At 47.6% G+C, this 10,861-nt stretch overlaps 1 long non-coding RNA gene across 1 annotated transcript in view; it reads left to right on the top strand.

Moving 5' to 3' along the window:
* The window catches only part of LOC131421253 (uncharacterized), a 3,917-nt gene extending 1,208 nt beyond the window's left edge, over positions 1–2,709 (top strand). Inside the window, exons 2-3 of the long non-coding RNA XR_009223780.1 lie at positions 913–1,093; positions 1,743–2,709. This is a non-coding gene — a long non-coding RNA (uncharacterized LOC131421253). The remainder of the gene's footprint in view (positions 1–912; positions 1,094–1,742) is intronic.
* The last annotated feature ends 8,152 nt before the right edge of the window (positions 2,710–10,861 follow it).

The following is a 10,861-nucleotide window of genomic DNA, read 5'->3' as shown; positions in this document are numbered from 1 at the left end:
TTTCTAGGGCGACAGCCCAGATTTCAACGGATTCTCATAGGGTCCATGATTCACAAAAGGTTGATCAGCACCTTTTCAATCAGGATCATCCTCTAGTCCCTCCCAGAGCGGACATTTGGAGCGCTAGGCTTCTCGAAGCAGCAGACATCAAGTGCAGGCCACGGGATTAGGAGGGACAGGGCAGCCACTTAGAATCATTTTCTAGCAGAGACGGAAGGGGGTCAGCTATCAACAGCCCCATTTACAGAAGGAAAACTGAGCTGCAGTCAGTTCAAGTGGCTCCCCTAAATCATGAAGTTAGGAGCGGAGCCTGGACTAGAACCCATGCTCGACACCCAGAGCGCAGGTCTGCCCTGGGCAGAGCCCCTTCCATCAGGCCGTCGCTTGGGAAGAGTAAGACATTTATGGCCACAGCGCCAGGAGCCCAGCTGGTTAATTTCTAGCTTGCTGAATGTCAAAAATCCAGGCCGCTTCTCACAGCAGCCTCCACTTGTCAGACCGAATCAAGGCATCAGCGCGTCAAGCGGGCGAATCAGCTGCCTCCAGCGCCGGCCTCGCCGCGCCGCCCCGCCCCGCGCGGTGCGCCTGACCCTGTCCCGGCGCAGCCGGCCCGCGAGCCCCGCCCCGCCCTGCCCCGCCGCTCCCACCTGCCGCCCCCCGTCGCGCCTGGGCCGCCGCCTCCGCTTTCTCAGCGTGGAGCCAGCGTGGCAGCCTGCCTTGGCCCAGTGCGACCACAGCAGGTGGTCTCCCACGGCCTTTGACCCCAGCAGCGATTGGGCAGGACACCTGCCTTCTCTCTGGTGTTTTTCGGAAACTCCCACCTTCACTTGCTTTTCTCCTTCTCAACACAACTCCCACCCCGCGACCCCAGTTCCTCTCTAGATCCAAATCCATGCTTGTTTGTGTCTGTAGGATACGGAATCCGGTTCTCCAGGAACGCAAGCAAACACCAGTCCTGAGGGTCTGCGGTTCGTTTTCCCGGCCCGAGTTCGCTTCATTGGGCAAATACTGGAACACCTGCTGGCTGGACTTTGGACACAGCAGACTGACCTCGACCCTCAGGGAGCTGATCGTCTCTTTGGCGGAAGAGAAGGTGATGCTTGTAAGCTGTGATGTGATGGTCGCATAGGAGTTTGCTAGAGGAAATGGGGGGTGGGGGGAGTGAGCATTGCAGGCCAGAGAAAGGCCCTGAGGTGTGAGACCTGAAAGAAGGGCGGGTAGACGTGCGGGTAAAGAGATGGGGCAGGTAGCATGTGATGAGCTGGGAGGATCCGGTAAGGGACTTTGTGAGCCAGAGAAAGGAGTGTGGACTTTATCCTGACAGCACACTCCACCCCCACCCTGCTGCTTTATTCCTGTCCCCAGTCCCACTGTGACTGGTTTGGCCTTCTGCATGCCACTGGCCCTTGCCTAGCTTTTAGGTAAGATGCTAGGTTGACTGTCCTCCCAACCCCCACCCTGTTTTCAGTCATTCATTTACTCGTTGACTCAAGTATGTACAAGTGGTTGCTATGTGCCACGTGTTGCGCTGGTCATGGGGGGATACAGAAGAGAAGACTCACATGGTTCCTGATCTCAGGGAGCTTAGAATTTGTCCAGTGGTTCCCGGATGGGGGATGCATCAGAATCATCTGTAAAGTTTACAAAAAAAAAATACAGCTGTTTGAACATCACCTGGACTGATTAAATCGGAATCTTTGAGGGTAAGTTCCAGGGAGCTGTATTGTTAAACTCTCCTCCAGGTAATTCTACTGAGCAGTCAGAACCACTGATCCTTAGAAGAATGCTGAGCTGGAATTTGTCTGGTGGCTGTTTCTCTGCATGGTTGATGGGGAGAACAAACCCAGAGTCTGGCTGCTGGCCACAGGAGAGTCAGAAATCACCAGAGAGGAAGACGGGGACAAGCTGAGTCCAACTGAGCTGTAAGCCTGTGGCCTGCTCACATGCCTTCAAGGAAGCAGGAGGGCAGCTGGGGCGGATGAATGGGGGGGCGGAGTAGAATGGTGGGGACGGCCGGCGTGGGCTGTGCCAGCCCAGAGTGGACGGTGCCTCTTTCTCCACCTCAATTGTACAAAAGTAGGAGACCAGCGCTCTGGCTTGTTGACACAAACACTCCTTTCTCAGCACCACCTTGACTGTCACGGTCAAGAGCTAGGGATGATCGCACTGCCCAGCTTCAAATGGTGGCTGTGACGAACAACTAATAAAAAATAATCATCAAGCACGTTAAACACAACCCCATAAAACTTTACCAGTTAAGTCTGAGTAGTTAGGGCAAAGTGAAGCAAGGGGGTCTGTTAGCTCACTCTCCCCAGAAATAGCCCCCCATCTGCTATGGCCACCCTCTGAAGGACTCCAGGAAGGGGCAGTCCTGTCTGGTCACACCTGGAATCCTACTCCCTGGAGGATGAGTCTTCATGGGGTTTGAGAGGATTAAATTTCCAGTTCCAGTTAACTTTCTGTCTCTTGGTGAAGACTGTTCTGAGAATTCTAATTAAGAATTTATTTGTTGAGAGCTAACTATGGGCCAAGTACTGTGAAGCCTCAAACATGAATATATGTACAATCCACTTGGGAAGATAGCCCACAATTGTATGTAAAAGTAAATACTAGATATAAGGCTTAGATATCTCCAGACCACACTGGAAGATCTGGTTTTGTGGTTTGAGGTTCTGTATCCTGTCCACTTATTCACACAGCAGGAATTTGACAGCAGGAATTTGAGTGCAACGTAGTCTAGGTGATATACAGACATGTGAGGCATAGTCTTTACCCTCAAGAAGCTTACAGTCCAATGAGGAAGACAGGACATACCAGTATAAAAGATAATAGAAAATAGTATAGGCTGGGACAAGTGAGTGATTCAGTGTCAGCTTTAGCATCAGTAAGGCTTGTACTGAAATATCCAACTTTTTGTCATACGCTGGACATCTTTCAGGAAGACAGTTCTGGTCCCTTTGGGATTCATCTCACTGGAATTAGTGGTCAGAAAGCTACAGCCTTTTCTAACAACATGATCAAACGCTGTGGTCTAGCTCAGTGGCTGGCTCTCCCTTCTCTCTGCATGCCCGTGCATCACCTCCATTTCAGTTACACCCATCTCTTCTACCAGCAGTTGAATCATCATGGGTGGGAGGGTGAGAAATAGAAAAGAAAAAATCAGTTCATACCTGATCATCTCCAGAAAGGGGTAAGGAGAGTGTCACCTAACAGGAATAGTCTCACATGTGCCAGTAATGTGAACTCTTCATGGGAGTTTGCACTGAGTTCTCTCAATTATTTCCCAGAGATGCCTGTGATTTAAAATGATAGGAACCAAGAGCTTTGAGCCGAGAAAAGTGGGTGAAAAGTGATTTCTACTTGGAGAAAGTCACTGCCTCTCTGTGCAGAGGGAGGTGCCCTGATCCTTGCCTGAAAGCTACAGGAGTTGGCTCAGAAGAGCCAAGTGGGAGAAGAGGCCACTTAGTGTCTCCCTGGGAGGAGGTAGCTGTCTGGCTCCTGGTTAAAAACCTATGTGTGATGGGCACTTAGGCTGCTTCCAAGTCTTGGCTATTGTAAATAATGCTGCAGTGAACAGAGGGGTGCATGTATCTTTTTAAACAACAAACACATAGATACAGAAAACAAGTTGGTGGTTACCAGAGTGGAAGGTGGGGGTGGGGTGGGCTAAAGGGGCAAATGTGTACAGTGGTGGATGGCAACTAGACTTTTGGTGGTGAACATGATGTAGTGTATACAGTGTACACTGTATTTATACACAGGCGTATAATGATGTACACCTGAAATTTATATAATGTTGTAAACCAATGTGACCTCAATTAAAAGAAACAAAAAAACCAACCTATGTGTGATTGTGTGAGTTTTCAGGCCAGACTTGAGGCAATTACAAAGGCTTTGCCTGGCAGGCTGGGTGGGGGGAAACTGCCATCCCCACGGCGGACTTGGTGTGCAGCCTGGGCACCGCAGTCTCTGGAGGGAGCGCAGTCAAGGACTCAGCCCCCCTCGCTGGCCTTGCTCTTCGCATATTTACCATTCCTTGCCCAAAAGTGCCTTCATTGCTAAGTCTCTGTCTGAGGCCTTGAGCCGAGTTGCTCTTCAGGCGCCTGTCTCTGCTGAGGCCGCCTTATGGGGGTGGGGGTGGGGGAGGAAACCGTGAGGACACTTTCTCCACGCTCAGTACCCAGTACTTTTCCACTTCCAGCCCTTCCCCCGCCCCTCCAACCACAGGATCCATAAAACGGCCTTTTTTTTCAGGGGCTTCCTCAACAGCAAGATGACCCCCACATCTAGGCTGATCCACCTGACCCTGGGCTGGGTGAGCAGTTCCATGGGGGAAAATGCAACAGGGGATGGGTGGGCACCTTCTCCAGTTTTAGATTCTCGCTTATACCGTCGCAGTGAGTGAGTTAAAGCCTCGTTGCTTTAAATGGCTACTCCGACACCTGACAGCGTAGCCCGCTATGTCTCCCAGCTCAGCTCCTGACAGCAGGGACTCCTCCAGCAGTCAGGGAGCACTTGCGAAGCATGGCCCCATTTCTGTTGGAGGCTATGGCTTCTCCAACCACGTGTTTCTATTTCGTTCTAGATTCGATTTCTCTGTCTCTCTCACACATACACAAACAGTAACCGAGGACAAGAAGATACCCAGGGTTGCCATGGGGGTTGGGCAGGGAGTCAGCAGGGAAGAGTGGAATAATGAAGCAGGCCCTGGCCAGATCCAGACTTACAGACTGTGAGAACTACCCCAAGCCTCAGAGACCCACTTCTTCCCATCTACACTACAGAGGAGGAACCAGAATTGGAGAGGTGAGTGACTTGGCCAGAGTCACCCAACTAGAACCCAGGTCCTGAGTATTTCAGGCTGCATCCTTGATCTTCTTGCTGCTTCCTGCTTCTGGTTCCATTGCAGGGCTGTGCCCCTGGGTGCCCAGGATTGTGCTAAGCCCTCTGTAGTCAGTACTCTCAGGGAGCCTGCAGCCTGACTGGGGAAGAGGAGACTAGAGCAGGGTTCTCAGACTTGAGCATGCTTAGATTCACCTGGAGGGTTGGTTAGCACACGGGTTGCCAGCCCCCCGCCCTGAGTTTCAGTAGGTCTGGGATGGACCTACTGAATGGAACGAATGAGAATTTGCATTTCTAACAAGTTTCCAGGTGCAGCTGATAAGAACCACTGGACTAGACTATAAATGACCAAAAAGCAACAAAGAAAGAATGGGTACTGAGTACAGGAAAGTAGCAAGAAGGAAAGGAGTAGGGGTAACGTTATTTATTAGGGAAAGAATGAACTCCAGGGGCTGGTCCTTGGGAGGTTTTTCTCTTTCTCATCCACCCTGATCTCAGGCTCATCTAGAACTTTTCACAGTGTCTTTTAAATCCCTCGTCCCCCTTCCCACTGAGGGGCTCTAGACCACAAGTGAGGCCAAAACCTCCACTTAGATTGGATTCCTTAGAGCTGGTGCTAAAAGAGCCCAGAGCCGGCTCTCCGTCCAGCACCTCTCATCTCTGCTTCCCTGATCAGATCGCTGCCTGCTGCACAGCCACCTGCCTCCCATGAGGCCTGAGGGCTCATGTTCCAAAGGCTATGAGGATAGAGTCTTGGAGGTGGTTGTGGCCCGACTTACCCAACTCTCTCTGGCTTCCCCTGTGCACTCACACAAGCCCTGGAGGGCCAAGGCCACCGACCCTCAGAGAAAGGTGAGGGGTGGGCACATTGCAATAGGATGGGTGGAGGGTTAAAAACCACAGCTCACATTGACTCAGCTCGTCTTTCAAGTTCTCCTGAATCATCAGTTGAACATGGATTTGTTTTCAAAGTCATTGGGTCTGAATATAGGTCACTGAGGTTCTAAACTGATGTTTGAATGTAACAGCAGAGAGGTGAGCCAGATACAGACACAGAAAAAAAAATTTTAGCTCTCTCAAGTGGGTGTGAAAACCCAGGAGCAACCCTCCTCTCCAAATCTGTTCACTGTCTGACCAGCTCCATTTGGCTGTGGGAAAACGAGGCGTAAACGTTACGTCCAGTGGCCCAAAGCTGTTTGAGCAATAGCAGTAACCTCAGGAGGAGGCCAGAGATTGGCCAATGCAACGGCAGAGAGCAAGAACGCTCCACACAGAGCAGAGGGCCCAGAGGGCCCAGGGCAGGGCGAGGACAGCAGGAGCTGTGGCCCCACTGTCTTCTCCCACACCCCTCCAGCTGACTAGCAACCCACAGAGGACCAAGTGACAAGCTTCTGTGAGCTTCTCAGGCCCTGGCTGGCTCTGCAGGTAAGAGACTGATATTACATTGAGGCAAATGCAAACCATGCCACTCAGAATGTAGAGTCTTCTATCTAGTTTCGTTGTTGTGCTGAATGCCAGAAAAGAGAATTAGAAACCATGAATGGATTTTCTGTATCAAAAGCCTGAAAATATTTCCAAAAGACCTAGATACAGTGTGGGGCCTAGAGGTCTGTCATCTTATTCCTTTTCCTCCAGCCCCGGGTGTGGGGAGCTGCCATGGATCCCCCCTTTCAGTCCCTTCCAGAAGAGCCCATATGTGGCTGGTGGTGGTTTCTCCTCCTGGAGAGGAGGTGGGTGAGGTCCTGGACGTGCTTCCTGAAGCACAAGGAAAAAGGAGATTGGTGATTCACTAGCAGCTGCTTCCTGGAATTGCAGTGCTGGGCTGGCAAATGAATGGTATTTTTCCAAGGTGATCCGGAGCTGTTACAACATTCCTGCTCTATTCCCATCAGACCTTCCTGTAAGTCAAACCAGAAAGTTACCCAAACCACGCATTCCTGAGCAGTCAAGCACATGAGATTCCAGACACGATGTTTCCAGCATGCCTTAATATCCCTGTTGAGACGTGGGGTCCAGTCACTCCCACGGCCTCTGGACTTCCTTAGCAGGGCCGTGCAGTAGTCTGGCTGGCACTGGAGTCACGTGGATGCCAATGTGTGGCTCCGAGTCATCCAGGAAGCACAAGACTGGCCTGATTTCCCCTAACAGGACTCGCTGAGAAAGCAGAGCCTTGAGCTTGCTTTGTCCCTGCATTGTCACAAAGACCCCTTTCTCTGGTCCTACCCAGCTCTCCGGCTGGTCTGAACAGAAAGCTGCCATGTCCCGTCCTGAATCAGTCTTAGCTTTTTCTCAGAAATGAGGCACTGGTTTGGAAGTGCTCCGGCCTGACTCTGGTGTCTGCTTCTCTCTTTCACATAAAGGAGACATGCAGGAGAACCCAAGTCTCTCTGCTGCTTTTGAAGTGTAGTGGCTTTCATTTGGGATGGAAATCCCAGTGGGTGCAGCTGGGGATGTGCAGAGAGGGGCCAGGAGAATTTCTAGACTTCTCTTGTTTTGCCTCTGAGACAGATTGCCGTGGGAAACAAAACACAAAACTCCTTGGTTCCACTTCCCTTATCCCTTCCTTGGCAAATGGAAAGCTAATGAGAGTGGAGGCATCTGGGGAATAAAACAGATGGAGCCAAGAAATAGGGGCCTGCTCTTAGAAATAGGTGTGAACTCCACGCCTCCTCTAGAATGAACTGGAATAGAACTTCTCCTTTCCTAAGATGGGGAAATGCTGACTGAGCTAAAGGTCCCTGCTTTTAGACCTAATTCCTCAGTTATGCTAAATATAATATAACTATAATTTGTATTGAAAGGAAAGAGTTTACAAGTTATCCTTTTTTATCCTTGTCACAGTCTTAGGAAGTTGGTGATTATTATTATTTTTATTGCTATTTAATCAATGAAGACAGCTGGGTTTGGGAGGGCTTAACAACTGGCCTAGGGTGAAGGCAGAGTCAAGTTTCATATCCATGTCTCCTGACTCAAAGTCAGGAGTCCATAGTGTATTCTCAGAGTCCATAGAGTATTCTCAGCAGAGCCTGTTGACAGCCCCTGGAATTCAGGAGACAGCTTTGAGCCTCAGAAAGTCCCTAGAATCACAGTGGGGGTCTGTCAAATGACAAAACTAAAACAATTTAGTAACAAGTTTGTCCTTTTCTCAAGAGAAACAATCCATGGGTTGGGGGAGTCCAGTGCCTCACAAGCAGTGGAGCTCTCTTCCTGGGGGATTTGGGGCAAGAGTGAATGTTTTAGAACATTAGAAGACGCATCTCAGAAACAAGACATGATTGGCTAGGAGTTCGGGGTTTCCTCATAAAGGCTAGACAGTCCCATTTTCTACGGTCACCTCAGCTAGCTACAGCTGAGGTGGAGGATTGTGATTGGTGTATGTTAGCTTTCTTTGAGAGGTGTTTCCTGTAAGACCTAGGTTTAGATTTGTGACATGGGCTGGGCCACTGGGGCGGCCTCCATTGTGGGTCCTGATATACGAATTAACTTTATCAGGACCCTGACATTCTGAGAAGATACAGACCAAATGGAGAGGTCTGCTGTGCCTGCAGCTCCGTTGCAATGTGGGTCTGCAATAAGCACGTGGTGGTTGTGATATTGTGATTTATAATGAGAAATATATATTTGGCTTTCGACCTCATTCCTGGCACAGAGCTCCTAAAACCCTTGGAATTTCATGTGATGAGAGTGATAAAGGTGTCTTTTGTTGTGTTAATGAGGTCACGTTTGGATGGCACCTGAGGACGGGGGGGGGGGGGGGGGGGGGGGGCGCTGGTTGCCAGTGGAGCCACCATGTGATTAGAAGGTTGGAACTTCCAGTTGTACCACTGAGAGGAGAGGGGCTGAAGATTGAGTTCAGTCACTAATGGCCAATGTTGTAGTCAATCGCACCTGTGTAATAAAGCCTCCATGAAAACCCAAAAGGACAGGGTTAGAAGAGCTTCTAGATTGGTGAACACATGATTGAGGGAGAATAGTGTACTCTGAAAAGCATGGAAACTTTGTGCCCTTTCCCCATACCTTGCCCTATGCATCTCTTCCATCTGGCTGTTCCTGAGTTATATCCTTTTATAATAAACTACTAATCTAGTAAGTAAATGTTTCTCTGAGTTCTGTGAGCTGCTCTAGCAAGTTAATTGAACCCAAGGAGGAGGTCGTGGGAAGTTCCCATCTATCACCAGTTGGTCAGAAGCACAAGTGATAATCTAGACTTTCGATTGGTGTCTGGGGGGGCAGTCTTGTTGGACTTAACCTATGCGATCTGATGCTATCTGCAGGTAGATAGTGTCAGAATTGAGTTGAATCGTAAGACACTTAGCTGGAATTGGAGAATTGCTTGGTGTGGGGAACCCCCCTATCCATGTCAGACTTGGTGTCCAGAGTCTTAGTGGTCTTCACAGGGCTGACCCCAGTGCTGTAACACACGAGGGACAGAATGACCAGGGCAGCATGTCTTACCTTCTCAGGATACGTTGCAAAAGCTTTCTGCTGCTTCTCTTTTTTTTCTTTTAAAGAATATTTCTTTTTAATTTGAGAATTTAATTAAAAGTTATTTAGAGATTTTAATTAAATTAGGAGAACTTAATTAAAAGGTTATTGTCTATTGACCATTTTGCTATTTTTTATTGATATAATTGACATGACATTGTATTAGTTTCAGGTGTACAACAAAATGATTTGATATATGTATATATTGTAAAATGATTACCACCATAAGTTTAGTTAACATTCATCACCTCACATAGTTACAAGTTTTTATTCTTGTGATGAGAACTTTAAAGTTCTAGTCTCTTAGCAACTGTCAAATATATAATACAGTATGGTTAACCATAATCATCATGCTGTATATTACATCCCCAGGATTTATCTTATAACTGGAAGTTTGCCCCTTTTGACCACCTTCACCCATTTCACCACTCTCTCTGCCTCTGGCAACCAGAAATCTGTTCTCTGTATCTATGAGTTCAATTATTTTTATATTCCACATATAAGTGAGATCATAAGTATTTGTCTTTTTCTGTCTGACTTATTTCACTTAGCATAAGTGAAATGCCCTCAAGATCCATCCACGTTGTCACAAATGGCAGGCTTTCCTTCTTTTGTATGGCTGAGTAATATTCCATTGTATTTATAGACTATATCTCTATCCATTCATCTGTCGATGGACACTTAGGTTGTTTCCATGTCTTGGCCATAAATAACGCTGCAATGAATTAACATGAGGTGGATATATCTTTTCGAGATACCGATTTTGTTTCCTTTGGATAAATACCTAGAAGTGGAATTGCTGGATCATATGGTAGTTCGATTTTTAATTTTTTGAGGAACCTCCATACTCTTTCCATAGTGGCTGCACCAATTTAAATTCCCACCAACAGTGCATAAGAGTTCCCTTTTCTCTACATCCTTGCCAACACATGTTATTTCTTGTCTTTTTGATAATAGCCATTCTAACAGGTGTGAGGTGATATCTCATTGTGGTTTTGATTTGCATTTCTCTGATGATTAGTGATTTGGAGCACATTTTTATGTACCTGTTGGTCATTGGTATATCTTCTTTGGAAAAATGTCTGTTCAGATCTTCTGCCTATTTTATAATCAGATTGTTTTTTTGCTGTTGAGTTCTTTATATATTTCAGATATTAACCCCTTATCAGATATGATTTGCAAATCTTTTCTTCCATTCTGTAGGTTGCCTTTTCATTGTGTTGATGGTTTCCTTTGCTGTACAGAACCTTTTAGTTTGATATAGTCCCACTTGTTTATTTTTGCTTTTGTTGCCTTTGCTTTTGGTGTCAAAGAAAAAAAAATCATTGTTAATACCAATGTCAAGGAGCTTACCCCCTCTGCCTTCTAGGAGTTTTATGGTTTCAGGTCTTACTTTCAAGTCTTTAATCCATTTTGAGTTGATTTTTGTGTATGCTGTAAGATAGTGATTCAGTTTCATTCTTTTGCATTTGGCTGTCCAATTGCAAAAGAATGAAACACCATTTATTGACAAGACTGCCCTTTCCTCATTATA

The sequence above is a fragment of the Diceros bicornis genome, chromosome 24 (genome assembly GCF_020826845.1).
Source record: "Diceros bicornis minor isolate mBicDic1 chromosome 24, mDicBic1.mat.cur, whole genome shotgun sequence".
In the NCBI taxonomy this organism is placed as follows: domain Eukaryota; kingdom Metazoa; phylum Chordata; class Mammalia; order Perissodactyla; family Rhinocerotidae; genus Diceros; species Diceros bicornis.
Note: the sequence above shows the minus strand (reverse complement) of the source record. Positions and strands in the feature narration are given on the sequence as shown.